General features: G+C 40.4%; 1 protein-coding gene across 1 annotated transcript in view; it reads left to right on the forward strand.

Moving 5' to 3' along the window:
• The window catches only part of AGAP1 (ArfGAP with GTPase domain, ankyrin repeat and PH domain 1), a 333,826-nt gene extending 320,003 nt beyond the window's left edge, over window positions 1-13,823 (forward strand). The window contains exon 7 of the mRNA XM_039326267.1: window positions 13,785-13,823. The gene's annotated coding sequence lies outside the window, so the exon portion shown is untranslated. The remainder of the gene's footprint in view (window positions 1-13,784) is intronic.
• The last annotated feature ends 3,297 nt before the right edge of the window (window positions 13,824-17,120 follow it).

A 17,120-nucleotide genomic window follows, 5' to 3' on the forward strand; every position in this document is an offset into this window, starting at 1 on the left:
TCCAACACATTTACAGATTGCATGGGGCACCCCAACGCATCATCTCTGACAGGGGGTGCAATTTACGTCTGCATTTTGGAAGGAATTTTTATCCCTCTTAGGAACCACTCAGGGACTGACATCTAGCCACCACCCTCAAGGAAATGGGGGGGCTGAAAAAATGAACTCTGTACTTAAGCAATATTTAAGATGTTTTCTTAGTTTCCAGCAGACCGAGTGGGCGGACTTACTCCCTTTTGCAGAAGTTGCCTACAATAATGCAGTCCACTCCAGCACAGGTTACACTCCTTTTCAAATAGCCACCGGTCAAAGTTTCAACCCCATGCCAGAATTAACCCCAAACGAACCAACGATCCCCTCGCTGAAAGAATGGATGGAAAAATTACAAAACACCTGGCCAATAGTCAGAAAAGCACTAGATGAAGCTAGGCAGGCTTACAAAACACAAGCCGATAAAAAAAGGGTTGAGCCTACACCATTCATTATAGGAGAAATGGTGTACTTATCTACAAAATACCTAAAGTCCCTACAGCCCTGTAAAAAACTTGGACCAAAATATATAGGACCTTTTCCAATTAAAAGAATCATAAATCCAGTAACAGTAGAATTAGAATTACCCAAAAACCTCAGGCAAATACACCCAATTTTTCATTGCAGCTTGCTGAAAAGAGAGCATCAGTCACCTCTACGGCCAAAAATCCCCCCCCACCACCTCCAATCATGGTGGAGGGTGAACAACACTTCGAAATAAAGGAAGTCCTTGACTCTAGGAGATATCATGGAGCAACTCAGTACCTAGTTGCCTGGAAACACCTCCCTCCCTCACAAAATGAGTGGGTCCATAAACGTCATGTCAGAGCCCCGAAGCTATTGAAGAAGTTTCACACAGAGTATCCTAACAAGCCTAACTAAATTTTATACTTGTGTTTTCTTTCAGGTGGATCTCTCTTATTTTTAAGAGGGGCCGGATGTCAGAATCCAATCATATTTCATCTTTAATTATCAAATATAGAAACTCCCAATTCTGCCTTCTTTGGATTCTGCCATAAGAGGGAGAGAAGGGGGAGAACAAAGGGGCTTTATGGCCCTCACTTCCTTCAGTACACTTCAAAGAGCTGAATGCTGAATGTGTGTTTATTGTAACATCAAAGCGTTAGCACTAGAGAACCTTATCATAACAAAGCAGGATACTTGCCTTTCATGTAGTTACCTGAAGTCTCCATTCAGACGGAAGAAAGAAGAAAGGGGGTGGAATTGTGATACTTGAAACTATCACTGGAAGGGGGGTTGATTGGGTGGGACTACTGGGGAACCCCTTAAAACCTTGAATGGAAGAGCTTGAACCCCAAGTCCTGTCTAGCATGCCTGCAACCATTTTCTCTTAATAAAGGATTCCTGTTGGAAGAATTATTCCAAGAGTTCTGTCTTCTTAAGATGCAAAGTGGGGTGGGTCCTTACAGCTGAGCTATATTTCTGCGCTATATTTTAAGCTATATTTCTTTCTAAGTTATGTATTTTTTTTATTACAGGTAGTCCTCAACCTATGACATTCAAAGTTAGAACAGTGCTGAAAAAAAATGAACATATGGCCTGAAGTATAACTGTTGCAGTGTCCCCATGGGCATGTTATTGACATTTTAGCTCTCTCCCCAGCCCCATATAGGAACCTTCCATTTTTTTTCCATTTGCATTGACCTTTCATCTTTTGCTGTCTCTTTTTCAGACACAGCTTCTCGAATGAACATTTCATACTTTCCTAATTTTTCCCTTTTTTCCAGAGATAGTATTGTTATGAGACTGGGAAGAGAAAGCAGCTAGAGCTTGCTGGGGCAAGTGAGGGTTCTTGGGGCATGGCAAATCAATGTTCAGGGAAACAAAAGGAGTGGAGATCTGGGGGAGACAGTGGTTGGAGGCAGTTGGAGGCAATCACTTACCTTACTGAAGCTCAGGGCTGGGAGGGATCAAGTCCAGAATTGCTTCAATTCAGGTTGGTACTCGCTTAATGACTCACAATTCTTGGTTAACAACTGGGATTACTGTTGTTAAGTCAGTGTTGATAGAAGTAAAAGAAAGGTCTTCAAAATTTAATATTGAAAGAGAAATTTAAAATTGAATTTGCTGCAGTGGAAATTTACTGAGTGGAGAAGCTATGATGGCTGGGAAACAGGAAAGGATAACATACAGAAAAGATGTAAAAGAAACACATAGGCAAAAATTAGCTGGATCTTAGAGTGGGAAAGGAAGAAGACAGGCTATAAAAACATTTGTAAGAGAAGATAATTAGCAAAACAGGAAAGAACCTATTTTTCTAAGAAGTCATAAAAAAGGGGGCAGAACTCAGGCAACTGAATATGTGCAATTAGTTGATTAATATGAACTGACACACATTGCATAAACTATCTCTTAATTTTAATGTATATGTGATGTATGATTTATTATGTAGCAGGAAATATGTAGGAGGTGGTCGGAAAGAATGTAACCTCATAGTACTTCAACCAATGGGGAAGAGGAGGGATGTGGCAGCTGGAACATGGATGTATAAAGATGCAAATATTTTGGGTTGGAACTCTGGAGAGAACTGAGCTTTGATCGCTTCTCTCCCCGCTTATTGAAATAAACAAAACAAAAGGCCTTCACTGTGTCTTGGCTGGTTATTGGTCAGGCGAGCTTGCCTCTGGTCATGAAGGAAAGGAGCCAGGAGCACATAACAGCCTTGGGGGCTCATCCGGGATTTGCATCCCTTCCATCTTTGGCAGCCAGGGATATTACAAAGGGGAGTGCACACCTGGGCTTTTCCCAGCCCTAAAGGTTGGATTGCCTCTGCTGAAACAAAGAGGAATTGGAAATCCCGAGAAAAAAAGCCAGGACCCAGTGAAAACCTAAGGGAACGTCAGTCAAGGAAGGACTTCAACTCAGCCTGACAAATAAGATATCAGAGGTATATTTAGATACCAGAGGGGTATCCATGGCAATAAGAGTTTGAAGAGGAGGTGACTTCTGGTTCTGGATCGCGGCGTACATGGTTGGGCGAAGAGACTCGTCTCTTCGCCGGCCGTTTTCCCTCTGCCGGTATACTCCTAATCGGGTCGAAAAGTCACCCTGGAGGGGCGACCACTGTCGAGGAGGCCCTCGTCTGACTGCAGAAGGGTGGCAGCTCCTTCCATGGTCCGAGCTATCTCTGGAGAAAAGATCGGCCAGTAAAATGGCCGATTGCTCAGCCGCACCAGCTGAAAGTCAGAAGAACAGCTAAGCATAAAGAACCACTGTGGAGAATCTGGGTGAGACCTTTCCTTCCCTCTCTTTGCCCTAACTACTTTCCTGTAAAAAGCTTTTGAATTACATCCCTGCTTTAAGAAAGTGGCGTATGTGTACCTGGGAAAAAGAGCTTTGGATACCAAAGAAATAAAATAGCTAACTTTTAATTGACTATTTAATTTTTTGAATACCTAGGGATCCTGAAAAAAATTCTATCATAGAACATTATTATTATTCTACTTATTATGCTGAAGATATCTGTTTTTCTTTTTCTATTATTCTATTGAGATAAAATTTTATTAACCTGGAAAAAAATTTACAGTTTACTGAGGACATCTTGTGGCAAAATTGTTATTGCAACTGTATTTCCTTTTGCTGTTTGAAGATGGATTTGACCTTCAAATGATAATAAAAGGGAAAAGATAAAGGACTTGAAACAGCTGGGTGGTGAATTTGTCTACTAGAAATTCTGGAGGTGGATATTTGTTGACTCTTATTAAATATAGCCTCCACTAAAAGACTAAAAGACTATTTCACCACTGAAATGGAGGAATCTTACCCACAGCTTGATTATGAACTTATATTGGAAAAAATCTTGGAAGCTACAAAGTATATGAAATCTTGGAAAAAATTAAAGATGATATTTCAGAACCACAAATTGATTCTCAAATTTTAATGGATCAAGCTATAGGCCAAGAAACAATAGAGGAGGAACAGAGTAACTCCAAAGAGGCCTATATGCAACAACATATACAACTTAAAGAGATGGAGGAACCATGCCTACAATTTAACTATGAACTTATATCGGGAGAAAGTGTGGAAACTACTGAACAAATCAATCTTGGAAAAACTCTTGCTCTAAAACCTCAAACTGATTTTCTGACTCCAATTGATTATGCCATAAGACAAGAAACAACAGAAAAGGGATCAATTAACATAGAAGAGGATATTACACAATCCCATACACAATTTATGGAGAATCTTGATGATCAAAGAATGACCTTAACTGAGATACCTGAAATGTCAAAAACAACAGAAATTGACATCCAGACATAAGTTACTGAAAACTATGATAACATGGACAATCAACTAGTAATTACAACATGGAATAAAACTGATTACACCATTCAGATGATACTGAAAGAAAGGGAAGAGAACTCTGACCAGTCCGAAGTGTCGAGAAATACCTCTATTCAAATATTGAGGTTCGATGATGCAGAAGCTTTACTATGGAAACCGGTTTGGCACAGAAAGAAAGCTAGAGTTAGATTTAAAAATGTGAATTAAAATTTCACTTAATGGGTTAAAAAGGCTTTAGAGATCTTGACTGATTTAATAACTAATGGAATACGTGAATTCTGTAAGAGGATATCTTTTGTAATAATATTTTGTCTTTGATATGATAATTATTCGGAGGGGTAAACTTTACCTAATGGGTTAAAAAGATTTTTTATAGACATAGATCAGTAGCGGCGAACCTATGGCACGGGTGCCAGAGGTGGCACTCAAAGCCCTCTCTGTGGGCATGCGCACCATCACCCCAGTTCTAGACCTTCAGCTGGGTTTTATAAAACCTTTTCGCTTTAGGCCTCTGCTGCCGTGTGCAAAAAAAAGGTTCAAACAATCAGTCAATTTCAACTTCTCGCAGGGAAAAAAAGATCTTGCAAAGTTGGAATTAATTGATTGAAATTTTTAGCTCAGCCACGCCCACTCAATGGGCCACACCCACCCAATTGGCCACACCCACTCAACACCCAATGATGCATAAGTGGGTTTTGGGTTGCAGTTTGGGCACTCGGTCTCTAAAAGGTTCGCCATCACTGACATAGATTGATTGATAGAATATATATCTAAAATACAGTAGAAATGTATCTTTTGGACTGATATTTTTACTTTAAGTAAGACAATTATTTTGTAATAGAAGGAGAATAAGAGGGATTTGTGACAAGAGAATAAATGGTATTAATAAATGATTTATTAGATTAAGAAATAAATTATATGTGGAAAATATAAGAATGTTATTGTTGGAATAATATATTCATTTTAGATATAATTATTATGTTAGGGAAAAGGGAAATAAGGGATATCGAAGTGTTAATAATATGTTTATTCAAGGCTAATTGGAATATGGTAATTGTAAATTAGTAAAGCTTAAAAACAGGATTTTTATAGCTGAAATATGATTGATGACTGATTTGATTGATTGAACTCTATTTAGAAATGTATTAATTTGAATATGTAATATTATATGAGGGAAATAGAGAGGGAACTTTTAATGAATTAACCTGTTATATATGTATGATTTTGCTTTTGGATGATTGATGTCCCCATCACCACGTTGTTTCTTAAGCACTTCGATGTGAAAATTAAAAAACCAATAAAATTTGCTTTAAAAAAAAGAGTTTGAAGAGGAGGGACGCCTCCCCAGCCAGTGTGCCGGCCAATAGAAAAAAGAGGAAAGGTATTTCCATTCTGGAATGAACCCCCTTACGGAGATGGGAATCTCTTAGGGAGAATGTTGAAGTATTTTAAGTCAATGCTTTAAACAAGGCAATTGGACAGAGGAAGGATGATACATTACAATATACATCTGGCCTAAGTACATGTTTGGCCACCCAATCAATTAAATTGGGCTTCTCAGCTTGGCTTAAAGCAGTGGGGAATGGATAGGCAGTAGTTAAAGTCTATCAGAAACACTCCTTGCCTTTCCCCACCACCTGGTGAACAAGCTACAAGTTGCCCCAAGAGAGTAAAAGTGGAAATTTAAAGGGACAGAAACCTTCAAAGGTCTGGAAATGATGTTTAAGGGTCTGTGTAAGGACCCACCTCACTTTACATCTTAAGAAGACAGAACTCTTGGAATGTCTCTTCCAACAGGAATCTTTATTAAGAGAAACTGATTGCAGGCATGCTAAACAGGATCTGGGGAATCCTCTCCCACCATTCAATGTTTTAAAGTGTTCCCAAGCAACCCCCACCGCACAGATCTTCCGGGCGATTCAATCCATTAGTCCGCTCCATTGGCACGATCACTCATCCTCTCTTTTCCCAGATCCCAGGGGTTGCATTTCCCCCCCCCCCTTTCCCTCACTGCCAGCAAAGGGGAGAACTTCAGAGAGAGTAGGATGAAAGGCGATGGCCGCATTGTTATGGTTAGTCCTTTTGTAGAGAATCAACACCCAGTCACTTTGTAGTTAATGAAGGAAGTGAGAGTCATAAAAACCCCATGCTTACCCTCCTCCCCTTCAGTAGTATAACAGAATCCAGAAGAGAGTAAGAATTGGTTTTTTTATCAGAGTAGGTAGATAGAAATGAAATATAATTGGATTCTGACATCCTGCCCCCCTTAAAAATAAGAGAGAGCCACCTGTAAAAAAAACAAAACAGGTATAAAAGTTAGTCTGGCTTGTTAGGATACTCTGTATGAAACTTCTTTAATAGCTTCGGGGCTCTGACATGATGTTTATGGACCCACTCATTTTGTGAGGCGGGGAGGTATTTCCATGCTACTAGGTATTGAGTTGTCCCATAATATCTCCTAGAGTCTAAGATTTCCTTTATCTCAAAGTGTTGTTCTCCTTCCACCATGATTGGAGGTGGTGGTGGGGGGATTTTTGGCCGTAAGGGTGACTGTTGTTCTCTTTTTAGCAAACTGCAGTGGAAAATTGAGTGTATTTACCTAAGACTTTGGGGTAATTCTAATTCTACTATTACTGGGTTTATGATTCTTTTAATTGGAAAAGGCCCTATATATTTTGGTCCAGGTTTTTTACAGGGTGGTAGGGATTTTAGGTATTTTGTAGATAAGTACACCATTTCTCCTATAATGAATGGTGTATGTTCAACCCTTTTTTATCTGCTTGTGCTTTGTATGCTTGCCTAGCTTCATCTAGTGCTTTTCTAACTATTGGCCAGGTGTTTTGTAATTGTTCCATCCAGTCTTTCAGTGATGGATTGCTGGTTCATTTGGGGTTAGTTCTGGCATAGGGTTGAAACTTTGACCGGTAGCTATTTGAAAAGGAGTGCAACCTGTGCTGGAGTGGACTGCATTATTGTAGGCAACTTCTGCGAAAGGGAGTAGGTCCGTCCAATCCGACTGTTGGAAATTAATAAAAAATCTTAAATACTGCTCAAGTACTGAGTTCGAATTTTCTGATTGACCATTTGACTGAGGGTGATGGCTAGATATCAGTCCCTGAGTGATCCCTAAAAGGGATAAAAATTCCTTCCAAAATGCAGACATAAATTGCACTCCCCTGTCAGATACGATGCATTGGGGTGCCCCCAGCAATCTGTAAATATGCTGCACAAAATGTTTCACTAAGGCTTTTGTAATGGGAATCTTTTGGCAAGAGATAAAGTGCACCTGTTTGGAAAACAAGCCTCTGACCGTCCAGACGACAGTATTCCCATTGCTTTCTGATAATTCCACTATAAAATCCATGGCTATTTCCCTCCAGGGGGCTGAGGGATTTGCCATTGTTTGTAACAGTCCAGACGATTTCCCTTGCAACCTCTTTGCAGTTGCACACTTTGGGCAGCTGGCCACGTACCTTTCTATGTCCTTTTTCATGGATGGCCACCAAAATTGTCGTTTAATTAAGTGTAATGTTTTTACAAATCCAAAATGCCCTGCTGATTTTGTGTCATGGCAAAGCTGCATGAATGTGACTCTTTGGGTGGTTGGTATATATAACTTTTCCCCCACCCAAGGAGCCCGTCTTTCATTGTGCACATGTGTTTATTTTTCTGGAACCATTCATCTGTTTCCAAACTTTTCCGGAATTCGATTCCGGTTTGGCTACCCAGTTGCGGTTTTATTTTAGCTTGGGCTCTGGTGATTACTGGCACTGCCACTTGTGATTCCACCATCATTGGTTTAGAGTTGATGGCTCGCATGCTGTTATATTAGGGCATGCGAAACAGTGTATCTGCCAGGAAGTTCTTTCCCCCCGGCAAATGCTTTAGTGTAAAGTGGAATTAGTGAAAATGCTGGGACCAGCTTGGGGTTGAGCTTCCTGGATGTTTTCAAGGCTTCCAAATTTTTGTGGTCTGTCCACACCTGGAAAGGGATTCTATTTCCTTCAAGGAACTGGCACCATGTGAGTAATGACCAAAGTATCCCATATGCCTCTTTCTCCCACATGGGCCAGCGCTGTTCCGTTTTGGTGAGTTTCTTGGGTTGCAATACTCCTTCATTGTTTTCTTGTAATAGTACAGCCCCCACTGCCACATTACTTGCATCTGCCTGTATTACGAAGGGCTTATCCTTGTCTGGGTGCCTCAGTACTGGTTTGGCAGAAAAGAGTCTCTTTAATCTCTCAAACACCGCTTGGCACTCCATTGTTCATTTTAGTGGCTGGCTAGGTTTTACTGGGGATGCTTCCTTCGTTTTTAATAAGTTTGTGAGGGGCAGGGCTATCTGAGCAAATGAGGGAATGAATTGATGGTAAAAGTTTGCGAAACCCAAGAAACTTTGCAGTTGCTTTCTTGTGTCAGGTGGTGCCCATTCTAATATTGCTCTGACCTTCTCTGGGTCCATTTTAATGCCCTGTGGGGATATGCGATAACCTAGGTAGTCTATTCTTTCCTGGTGGAATTTGCATTTTGATAGTTTGGCATATAGGTAGGCGGCTGTCAGAATCCAATCATATTTCATCTTTAATTATCAAATATAGAAACTCCCAATTCTGCCTTCTTTGGATTCTGCCATAAGAGGGAGAGAAGGGGGAGAACAAAGGGGCTTTATGGCCCTCACTTCCTTCAGTACACTTCAAAGAGCTGAATGCTGAATGTGTGTTTATTGTAACATCAAAGCGTTAGCACTAGAGAACCTTATCATAACAAAGCAGGATACTTGCCTTTCATGTAGTTACCTGAAGTCTCCATTCAGACGGAAGAAAGAAGAAAGGGGGTGGAATTGTGATACTTGAAACTATCACTGGAAGGGGGGTTGATTGGGTGGGACTACTGGGGAACCCCTTAAAACCTTGAATGGAAGAGCTTGAACCCCAAGTCCTGTCTAGCATGCCTGCAACCATTTTCTCTTAATAAAGGATTCCTGTTGGAAGAATTATTCCAAGAGTTCTGTCTTCTTAAGATGCAAAGTGGGGTGGGTCCTTACAGCGGCTCACAGTTTCTTTAAAACTACTCTGACTAGGTTGACATGTTCCTCTTTTGATTCGGTGAAGATAAGCATGTCGTCTAAGTAAACCAGGACTCCCTTAAATAGATGCTCCCTTACTACCTCATTGATTAATTGCATAAATACTGTGGGGGCCCCTTGTAATTCAAATGGCAAGACTTTGAATTGATAGCACCCCATGGGACAGTTAAATGCGGTCTTCCACTCATCCCCTTCCTTAATTCTCACACGATAGTAAGCTTCCCTTAGGTCTAGTTTAGAAAAAAGATTCCCTTTTGAGAGGTGTGACAACATGTCTTTCATGAGGGGCAGAGGTATAGGTTGCTTTCACTGATTGTATTCAGGGCCCTATAATCCACGCATAAGCATAAAGAGCCATCCTTCCTCTCTCTAAAGAGGACCAGGGCAGCCACTTTAGGCTTGACTGGTTCAATGAACCCCTTTTCTAGGTTTTTCTTTATGGATCTTTCCATTTCCTCCTTCTCCTTTGAGCTCATGGAATATAATCTAGGCTTTGGGAGTTTTGCTCCGGGCTTGAATTTTATGGCACAGTCCGTGGGTCGGTGGGGGGGAAGCTCATCCGCCCTCTCCTCACTGAAAATATCAGCAAGATCTCTGTATTCCTCTGGTATTTCTGGTAGCCCCTTCAGTAGGTCGATCTCTGCTTCCTCTGCCAGGACGTACCATTTGTCGAGTTGGTGTGTGTTCCCTCGGGACAGGTAAGCATCATATAGGTTGTACTTTAGGCCGTCTTTGAAATGGCTAAGGAGGATGTCTTCCAGCCAGTTCAGTTTGCTGGCAATGGTCTGGAATTCTTGCGTATATTTGGCTACCGGGTGTTTGCCTTGCCTCATCATTTTGATCCTTTTGCGGGCTTTGCAATCAGCTAGGGGGTCCTCAAATCGCCTTCTCAGAGAGGACATGAAATGGTTGAAGTCGTTGAGCTCTGGGGTATTGGAGTCGTGCAAATTCACCACCCAATCTGCAGCCAACCCATCCAGAGCAGATTGCATGATTGGGATAAGGGCTTTGTTGCTAGGGATGTGCCGCCCGTATTCCTCCATGTAGCTGAGGACTTGGGTTAGGAAAAAACCCCAAGCATGTTGGCTCCCCCTTGAATCTTGTGTCCAGCGGCGGGAGTCTTTGAATGGATCGGTGCCTTCATTGTCGGTGGTATTGTCTTCCATCCAGATTGCCATCTGCAGGTCGGTGGGGAGTGGGGACTACTGAATTAGCAGATGTCCCCGGGGATGCAGGTTCCAATTCCCCTTTGGTGTCTCTCCAGTTGTGGTTACAGGAGCTGGTGCGGCCGTACGGCTCAGAATTCTCCTCTCCTAGGGAGCTGAGGGTTCTCTTCATCAAGTCGATAGCTTTCTCTAGGATCCAGCTTGAGTGCAGTGCCCAGCTTCCTTCCTCTTCGCTTGCGTACAGGGATTTCCCCATCTCCTGCTTCCATTCTGGTTGGTTGGCTTATCTCACTTTACATCTTAAGGAGACAGAACTCTTGGAATGTCTCTTCCAACAGGAATCTTTATTAAGAGAAACTGATTGTACGCATGCTAGACAGGATCTGGGGAATCCTCTCCCACCATTCAATGTTTTAAAGTGTTTCCAAGCAGCCCTCACTCCACAGTTCTTCCGGGCGATTCAATCCATCAGTCCGCTCCATCGGCACGATCATTCATCCTCTCTTTTCCCAGATCCCAGGCATTGCATTCCCCCCCCTTTCCCTCACTGCCGGCAAAGGGGAGAACTTCAGAGAGAGTAGGATGAAAGACGATGGCCACATTGTTATGGTTAGTCCTTTCAAAAAGAATCAACACCCCATCACTTTGTAGTTAATGAAGGAAGTGGGAGTCATAAAACCCCCATGCTTACCCTCCTCTCCTTCTGTAGTATGACAGAATCCAGAAGAGAGTAAGAATTGTTTTTTTATCAGAGTAGGTAGATAGAAATGAAATATAATTGGATTCTGACAGTCTGTGTGTTTGTGTTTGTGTTGACTCATTTCTAAAGACCTAGGGGAGGGAGGGAGAGACCCTCTAACAGTAAATATGCAAAACAACAAGGCCTTATTCCAAAAGGATATTTGGAAAATGGAGCTCATTGGCTTTGAAAAAGCTCCTTGAAAATAATGATTGTTTTGCCTGGGGTGAAGTATTTGGAATTTTTTTGTGTCTGGTGTAAATGCAAGAAAGAGTGAAGAAGGCTAGTTTCTTAGTAATTAGAAGAACAATAGAAGGTGTTAAAAGAATGGAAATAATCAGATGGAAGAGAGGGAGAGAGAAAGAGAGAGAGTGAGAGTGAGTGAGTGAGTGAGAGTGAGAGAGAGAGAGAGAGAGAGAGAGAGAGAGAGAGAGAGAGAGAGAGAGAGAGAGAGAGAGAGAGAGAGAGAGAGAGAGAGAGAGAGGAGCTTTGTGAAGTTTATGCCTGGCCAGGATGAAAGACGAGAATTCTGATCTGCTATTTGTGTGTGAGACAGTTAAGTTGATAATTAATCTATAGAAACTCATAGAAAGCTATGTATTTCTTGAGGTTCCTATGGTTTGGAAGATGACAAGAGAGGGGAAAACCCCTTTCCAAGGGGGAAAAAATGTCCCCCCAACAGCTTTTGAAATCTGGCAATTTAGGAAAGAATTGCCCAAACTAATAGAAGATCCTATTGAAGTAGGAAAACGGGATAGAAATGTTTTTAGGACCAATGGAATATTCATGGGGAGAAATGCAACCTATTTTTAATATGTTTACACCAGAGGAGAACGGGATGATTAGGTCAGCAGTTAGGAAACAGTATAAGAAAAAGTTTTCACAAAAGAATGAACAGGCTGAGATCGCTGTTGCAGATCCAAAGTGGGATGGTAACAGAGTGCAGAGAGGAATGCTATGGCTGATTATAAGGGATAAAAGGTATTTAAATATGCAATGCCTCAGAGTCTTAACATTCAGAAGGCACTGTGGTTAGAACAAGGAGAAAACATGACTGAATGGGTAGAGAAATTAAAAAGCCAATTTCAAAAGTAGGAACATTTGGTAATCCAGAACATCAAATGATGTTGAAATATCAATTTGTATGGAAAGCATGGGAAGGTATTAGGGTAAAAATGCAGAAATTAGACACATGGGAAAACTAAAACAACAGAAGATTTATTATCAGTAAGAGAGGCTCAGAAAGTATATACAAAGAGAAGAGGAGAGAGATAAACACACAATAAGATAAAAATGATGGCTCAATTGGTGCAAACAGGCCAGCAAAGAGGACGGGGAAGAGTAATCAGGAAATCAGTAAGGGGTTTTGGGAGAGGTCTAGGCTGGGGGTGAGGACAGCCATTTGGCACCGGGGGATATAAACCCCTAAGAAAAAAAATTCCCCAGTCCCTAAATAAATAAATAAAGGTGCTTTTTGTAAGGAGGAAGGATATTGGGAAAATAAATGCCCTAAGAGGAAGGAGAGGGAACAACTAGCAAATTTGGTGAATTTTGAGGATTAGGGTTGTCAGGGGACTAATCTGTTTTCTGGTCCAGCTTTTTAGGAACCCCTGATAAACCTTAAAAGTTGGACCCCTGGAGGAGGAGGAAAGGGTGTACTCGGTGGATTCCAGAGCCACCAGATTTACCCTGAACTATATACGTCTAGGAATTAAAAATTGGGAAAGGGAAGATTAAGGATTGGGGAATTGGGGACATGTAGTAGACGCAACAATATTTAAACCTGCTATGGTTCAGACAGTAGCAAAAGGACTTGGACTATGGTGCAACTTTATATTGGTAAAAGGAACTGCAGTTTGGCCAGGAGATACTTAATTAGTAAATTGGGGATTGTTATTATGGGAAATGAAAGAGAAATATTTGTAAATATTATGGCCTTGAGCAAGGAAGCTCAAGGAAAAGTGGACCCTCTTATGTGGGCCCAAGAGGGGTACACATGGATCCTTTAAAAGTGACTTTAAAGAACCCTGGTGAAGTAATTCACCAAAAACAGTATATAACATTACATTGGAAGGAAGAATGGGTTTAAAGCCCACGGTGGAAGGGCTATTGAAGGGGGGTGAAATTTTTGAGCAATCCTTTTAAACATGTTTAGTTTGTTACTTTTTTTAACCCAAGAATTTCTGTCTTGGAAAAGTAAGAGATGCAGAAAAAAGAAAGAAAAGAAAAGAGGGGGGGCAGTTTCTGTCTGCATATTTGCTTTTTTTTTTTTTAAAGAATAGAGATTGGGTAAAATTTCCTGTAAGAATAATTAATCAGTGAGATAATTGTCTCCAGAAACTGTAGATGCTTCATTATTGGTGGTTATTCTGTCCCACGCAAAATAAACTGCTTGATCCCGGTGAGACAGACAGTCAACTCGGTGGAATAAGCCAAACAAATATCACTTTTATTCTAGGTATCCTCAAACATTAACTCACGTTTATGTAGAAGTTCTTCCAGAATATAGACAGCAATATGGACTCATTTCACAGGTAAATGAACAATGGATTTTCCCTCTTCTGCATACAAATCACATGTTTTTGGCACCGAGCTGCCAGCCACATTGGTATCCATGCAGAGAGATCATACGAAATGGCACAAAGCCAGGAAGTACAGTCATAAACTTTTAAACTCCTCCCACTTAACTAGCTAAGCCATAACATTAACTAACAGCTAAAACTACATTACCCATAAGCCATCTCTTAAGGAAACAGTGTTTAACCCTCTAAATGCTAAACGGTCTAACATACAGTTCTCTCAATGATACAACATTAACCCTGTAAATGCTAAACACAATAACACAGTTCTCAAGTATATGCTCTGGCCAGATGATTACATAACTGGTCCAGCACAGAGGTTTTTGGGAGGCGGTTAGAAATTGATAAGGTCTGAAATAGATAGAGCTTCTTGTTTCAGTAAGGGGTTGGACAACTCTGATATTTTGTTTTTGTATGTGTGGCATGCTTCAGTGATTATCCTTTGCATTTTAGTTTGGATTTATCCTTAATAATGCATTTATAACGTATTATTGTCAAAGGAACAATCCTATGATGTTTTATTTAACATCTGGTAAAATATGTTTCTTTGGGACTCCTTGCTACTGTAAAAGAGTTATTAATTGTTGGATACTGTGTGTGTTCAATTTATTTTGAATTTGTGTTCAATTTATTTATTAATCTTTATAGAAAACCAATTTGGTTTCAGGGTTATAGCCACAGGCTGCAAGGCTGGATTTGAGTTCAAATCCTGCTTTGGCCTTGAGGGATGGCTAAGTGTTTTGGGGCTGTTTTATTTTTGTTCAGCCCTAGGAGGGAGGTTTTGGCAAGCCACTTCTGTAAATGTTATGGCAATTTTCCTCCTGAGGCCTGTTTCAAGCAAACATTTTGTATAAATTTTTACTCTGTCTGGTTTGGTGAGTGGGGGGAGACAATCTTTTGTCTTCTTAGCTATTCTGTTTGATGTGCTGCCACAAGAGTGATTTGAATATTATCTGCCTGAGACAAAAGGCATTCCAGAAATGTTGGCCTAATACTGATTGGTGAACCTATGTGCTTTACCTTTTAAAATCCTGAATGTGTTATTTACAATAAGTTTATTGAGTTATATTTTTGTAACATGGTATTTAATCAGGGTGAAAGGGGGAGGAGAAAGAAAAATGTGACAATTTTTGATACAGCTTCCATGGACACGTATAGTCTATCTCAGTGGTGGCAAACCTATGGCATGGGTGCCAGAGGCGGCACTCAGAGCCCTCTCTGTGGGCACGCGTGTTGTCGCCCCAGTCCTAGGCCTTCAGCTGGGTTTTATAAAACCTTTTCACTTTAGGCCTCCGCCACCATGTGCAAAAAAAAAAAAAAGGTTCAATCAGTCAATTTCAACTTCTCGTGGGAAAAAAAAGTTCTTGCAAAGTTGGAATTGATTGATTGAACTTTTTAGTCCCACCCAGTCTGCCATTACCACTGCAGCTATCCCCACTCAACTGGCCACACCCAGCCAATGGGCCACACCTACCCGGCACTCAACGATGCATAAGTGGGTTTTGGGTTGCAGTTTGGGTACTCAGTCTCTAAAAGGTTTGCCATCACTGGTCAATTTGGCACAGGACAATTTTTTTTTCTTTTTTTCTTTCCTCCACTTTTAGCTATGGAAGCAAATACATTCTTATGTAGCTTACCAGTTTTATAAGATCTTATTCTGGGAATTATCAGGAAATGGGAAAGCAACTTTTTGGCAGAAGAAAGGATTGAGGGTGTTTAGCAAATAAAGCCCAATTGGTAGAAAAGGATGTAAAATATCTAGGTTATATTATAGTTGAAGGGGAAAGGAAAATAGATAGTTAAAGGATTGAGGTTATAGTAGATATATAATTACCAAACAACAAAAATGATCTTAAGGGAATTCTGTGGTTATCACAAGATACTGCAAAAATGGTGATCCAAAAACTATATGAGGGGAGTCATTCTGGAATTAAAGCATAGGTAGAAATGTATTTGAAATTCTATCCTACCCTTGGAATTTATGGGATGGCCCAAAGGGCCACAGAAGGAAGTTTGATATGTAAAAGGGTTAATAAAGGGTTAAGGCTCCCAAAGGAGGGAGACAAATAGCTAAATGTAGAACAAGTACTGGGGTCTCTGTCTTCTCTTTGACAGGAAGGCTTGGTGGTGCAAACAGCTCCTTTGGAATTTCCAGTCCATAAGATCCAGCTGGGACAGTGGGTGCTGATTCGTAAATGGAAGGAGGAACTTCTACAATCAAAGAAGGGAAGTTCCTTATATTGAATCTGCTGTCCGGAGGGCCGAGAATGGCTGGACTCGCTACACACGAGCAAAGGTGGTGATTGGACCTGAAGGAGGTTGGACGGTCATTCCAGGACAAGGACTGAAAGACATGTTTAAAAGGACTTGAATGGGTATTGGACTAGAATCCCTATCTAATTTGAATATCTCTATTAGAATTTCAGGTGACCTCAGACGAAGAATAAAGATGTTGATGGTGACTCATGAGAAAAGTAAAAGTGGTTTGTTATAAATAAAGCCAATAACTGTGACAGAAGTCACACCATTAGAAACTGAAAATGTAGAATTGTAAATTGTAAGAATTAGGTGGTAAATGTATATCTTTTATTATTGTCACTGTGCTTGTTGTAGCTGTTATTATTGTTGTGATTGTGGATCAATTTGTGGGTGTGAAATATTGTGAAATAATCATGAGGGGTGGATTCTAATTCTAATATTACTGAAGACAACACAACAGAGCAGCCTGAGAAATAAAAGTAAAAATTTGTTTGTGGGATTTAAAGGTAGATGACAATCATGAAGCAGTAATGGATATTGCAAAAGGAATCAGGAAAGTGGCTAAAGCTCCTGAACAAAAGTATGAAAATATGTGGAGCGATTGGGGTTGGTTAACTAATTGGTTTCCCAACACTGAATGGTTAAGACAAATATTTCTTGGCCTAAATTTTTTAGTGGTTATAGGACTTTGTGTTGTGCATGTCTGCAATGTATTTCTTTATGTGCATCTACTTTAACCAAAGCTGTAGGAAAAGCTTTAGGAAAAGCTTGGGAAAAGAAGACATTATACAGTTAATAATTATAAGATTTTCTAAGCATGATAATGAAGACCTTTCAGTGTAATAAAAATTAAAAGGGGGATTTGATAGAAGTAAAAGAAAGGTCTTCGAAATTTAATATTGAAAGAGAAATTTAAAATTGAATTTGCTGCAGTGGAAATTTATTGAATGGAGAAG

Source organism: Crotalus tigris, unplaced genomic scaffold (genome assembly GCF_016545835.1).
Source record: "Crotalus tigris isolate CLP2741 ecotype Arizona unplaced genomic scaffold, ASM1654583v1 scf7180000024340.7048381, whole genome shotgun sequence".
Taxonomy (NCBI): Eukaryota; Metazoa; Chordata; class Lepidosauria; order Squamata; family Viperidae; genus Crotalus; species Crotalus tigris.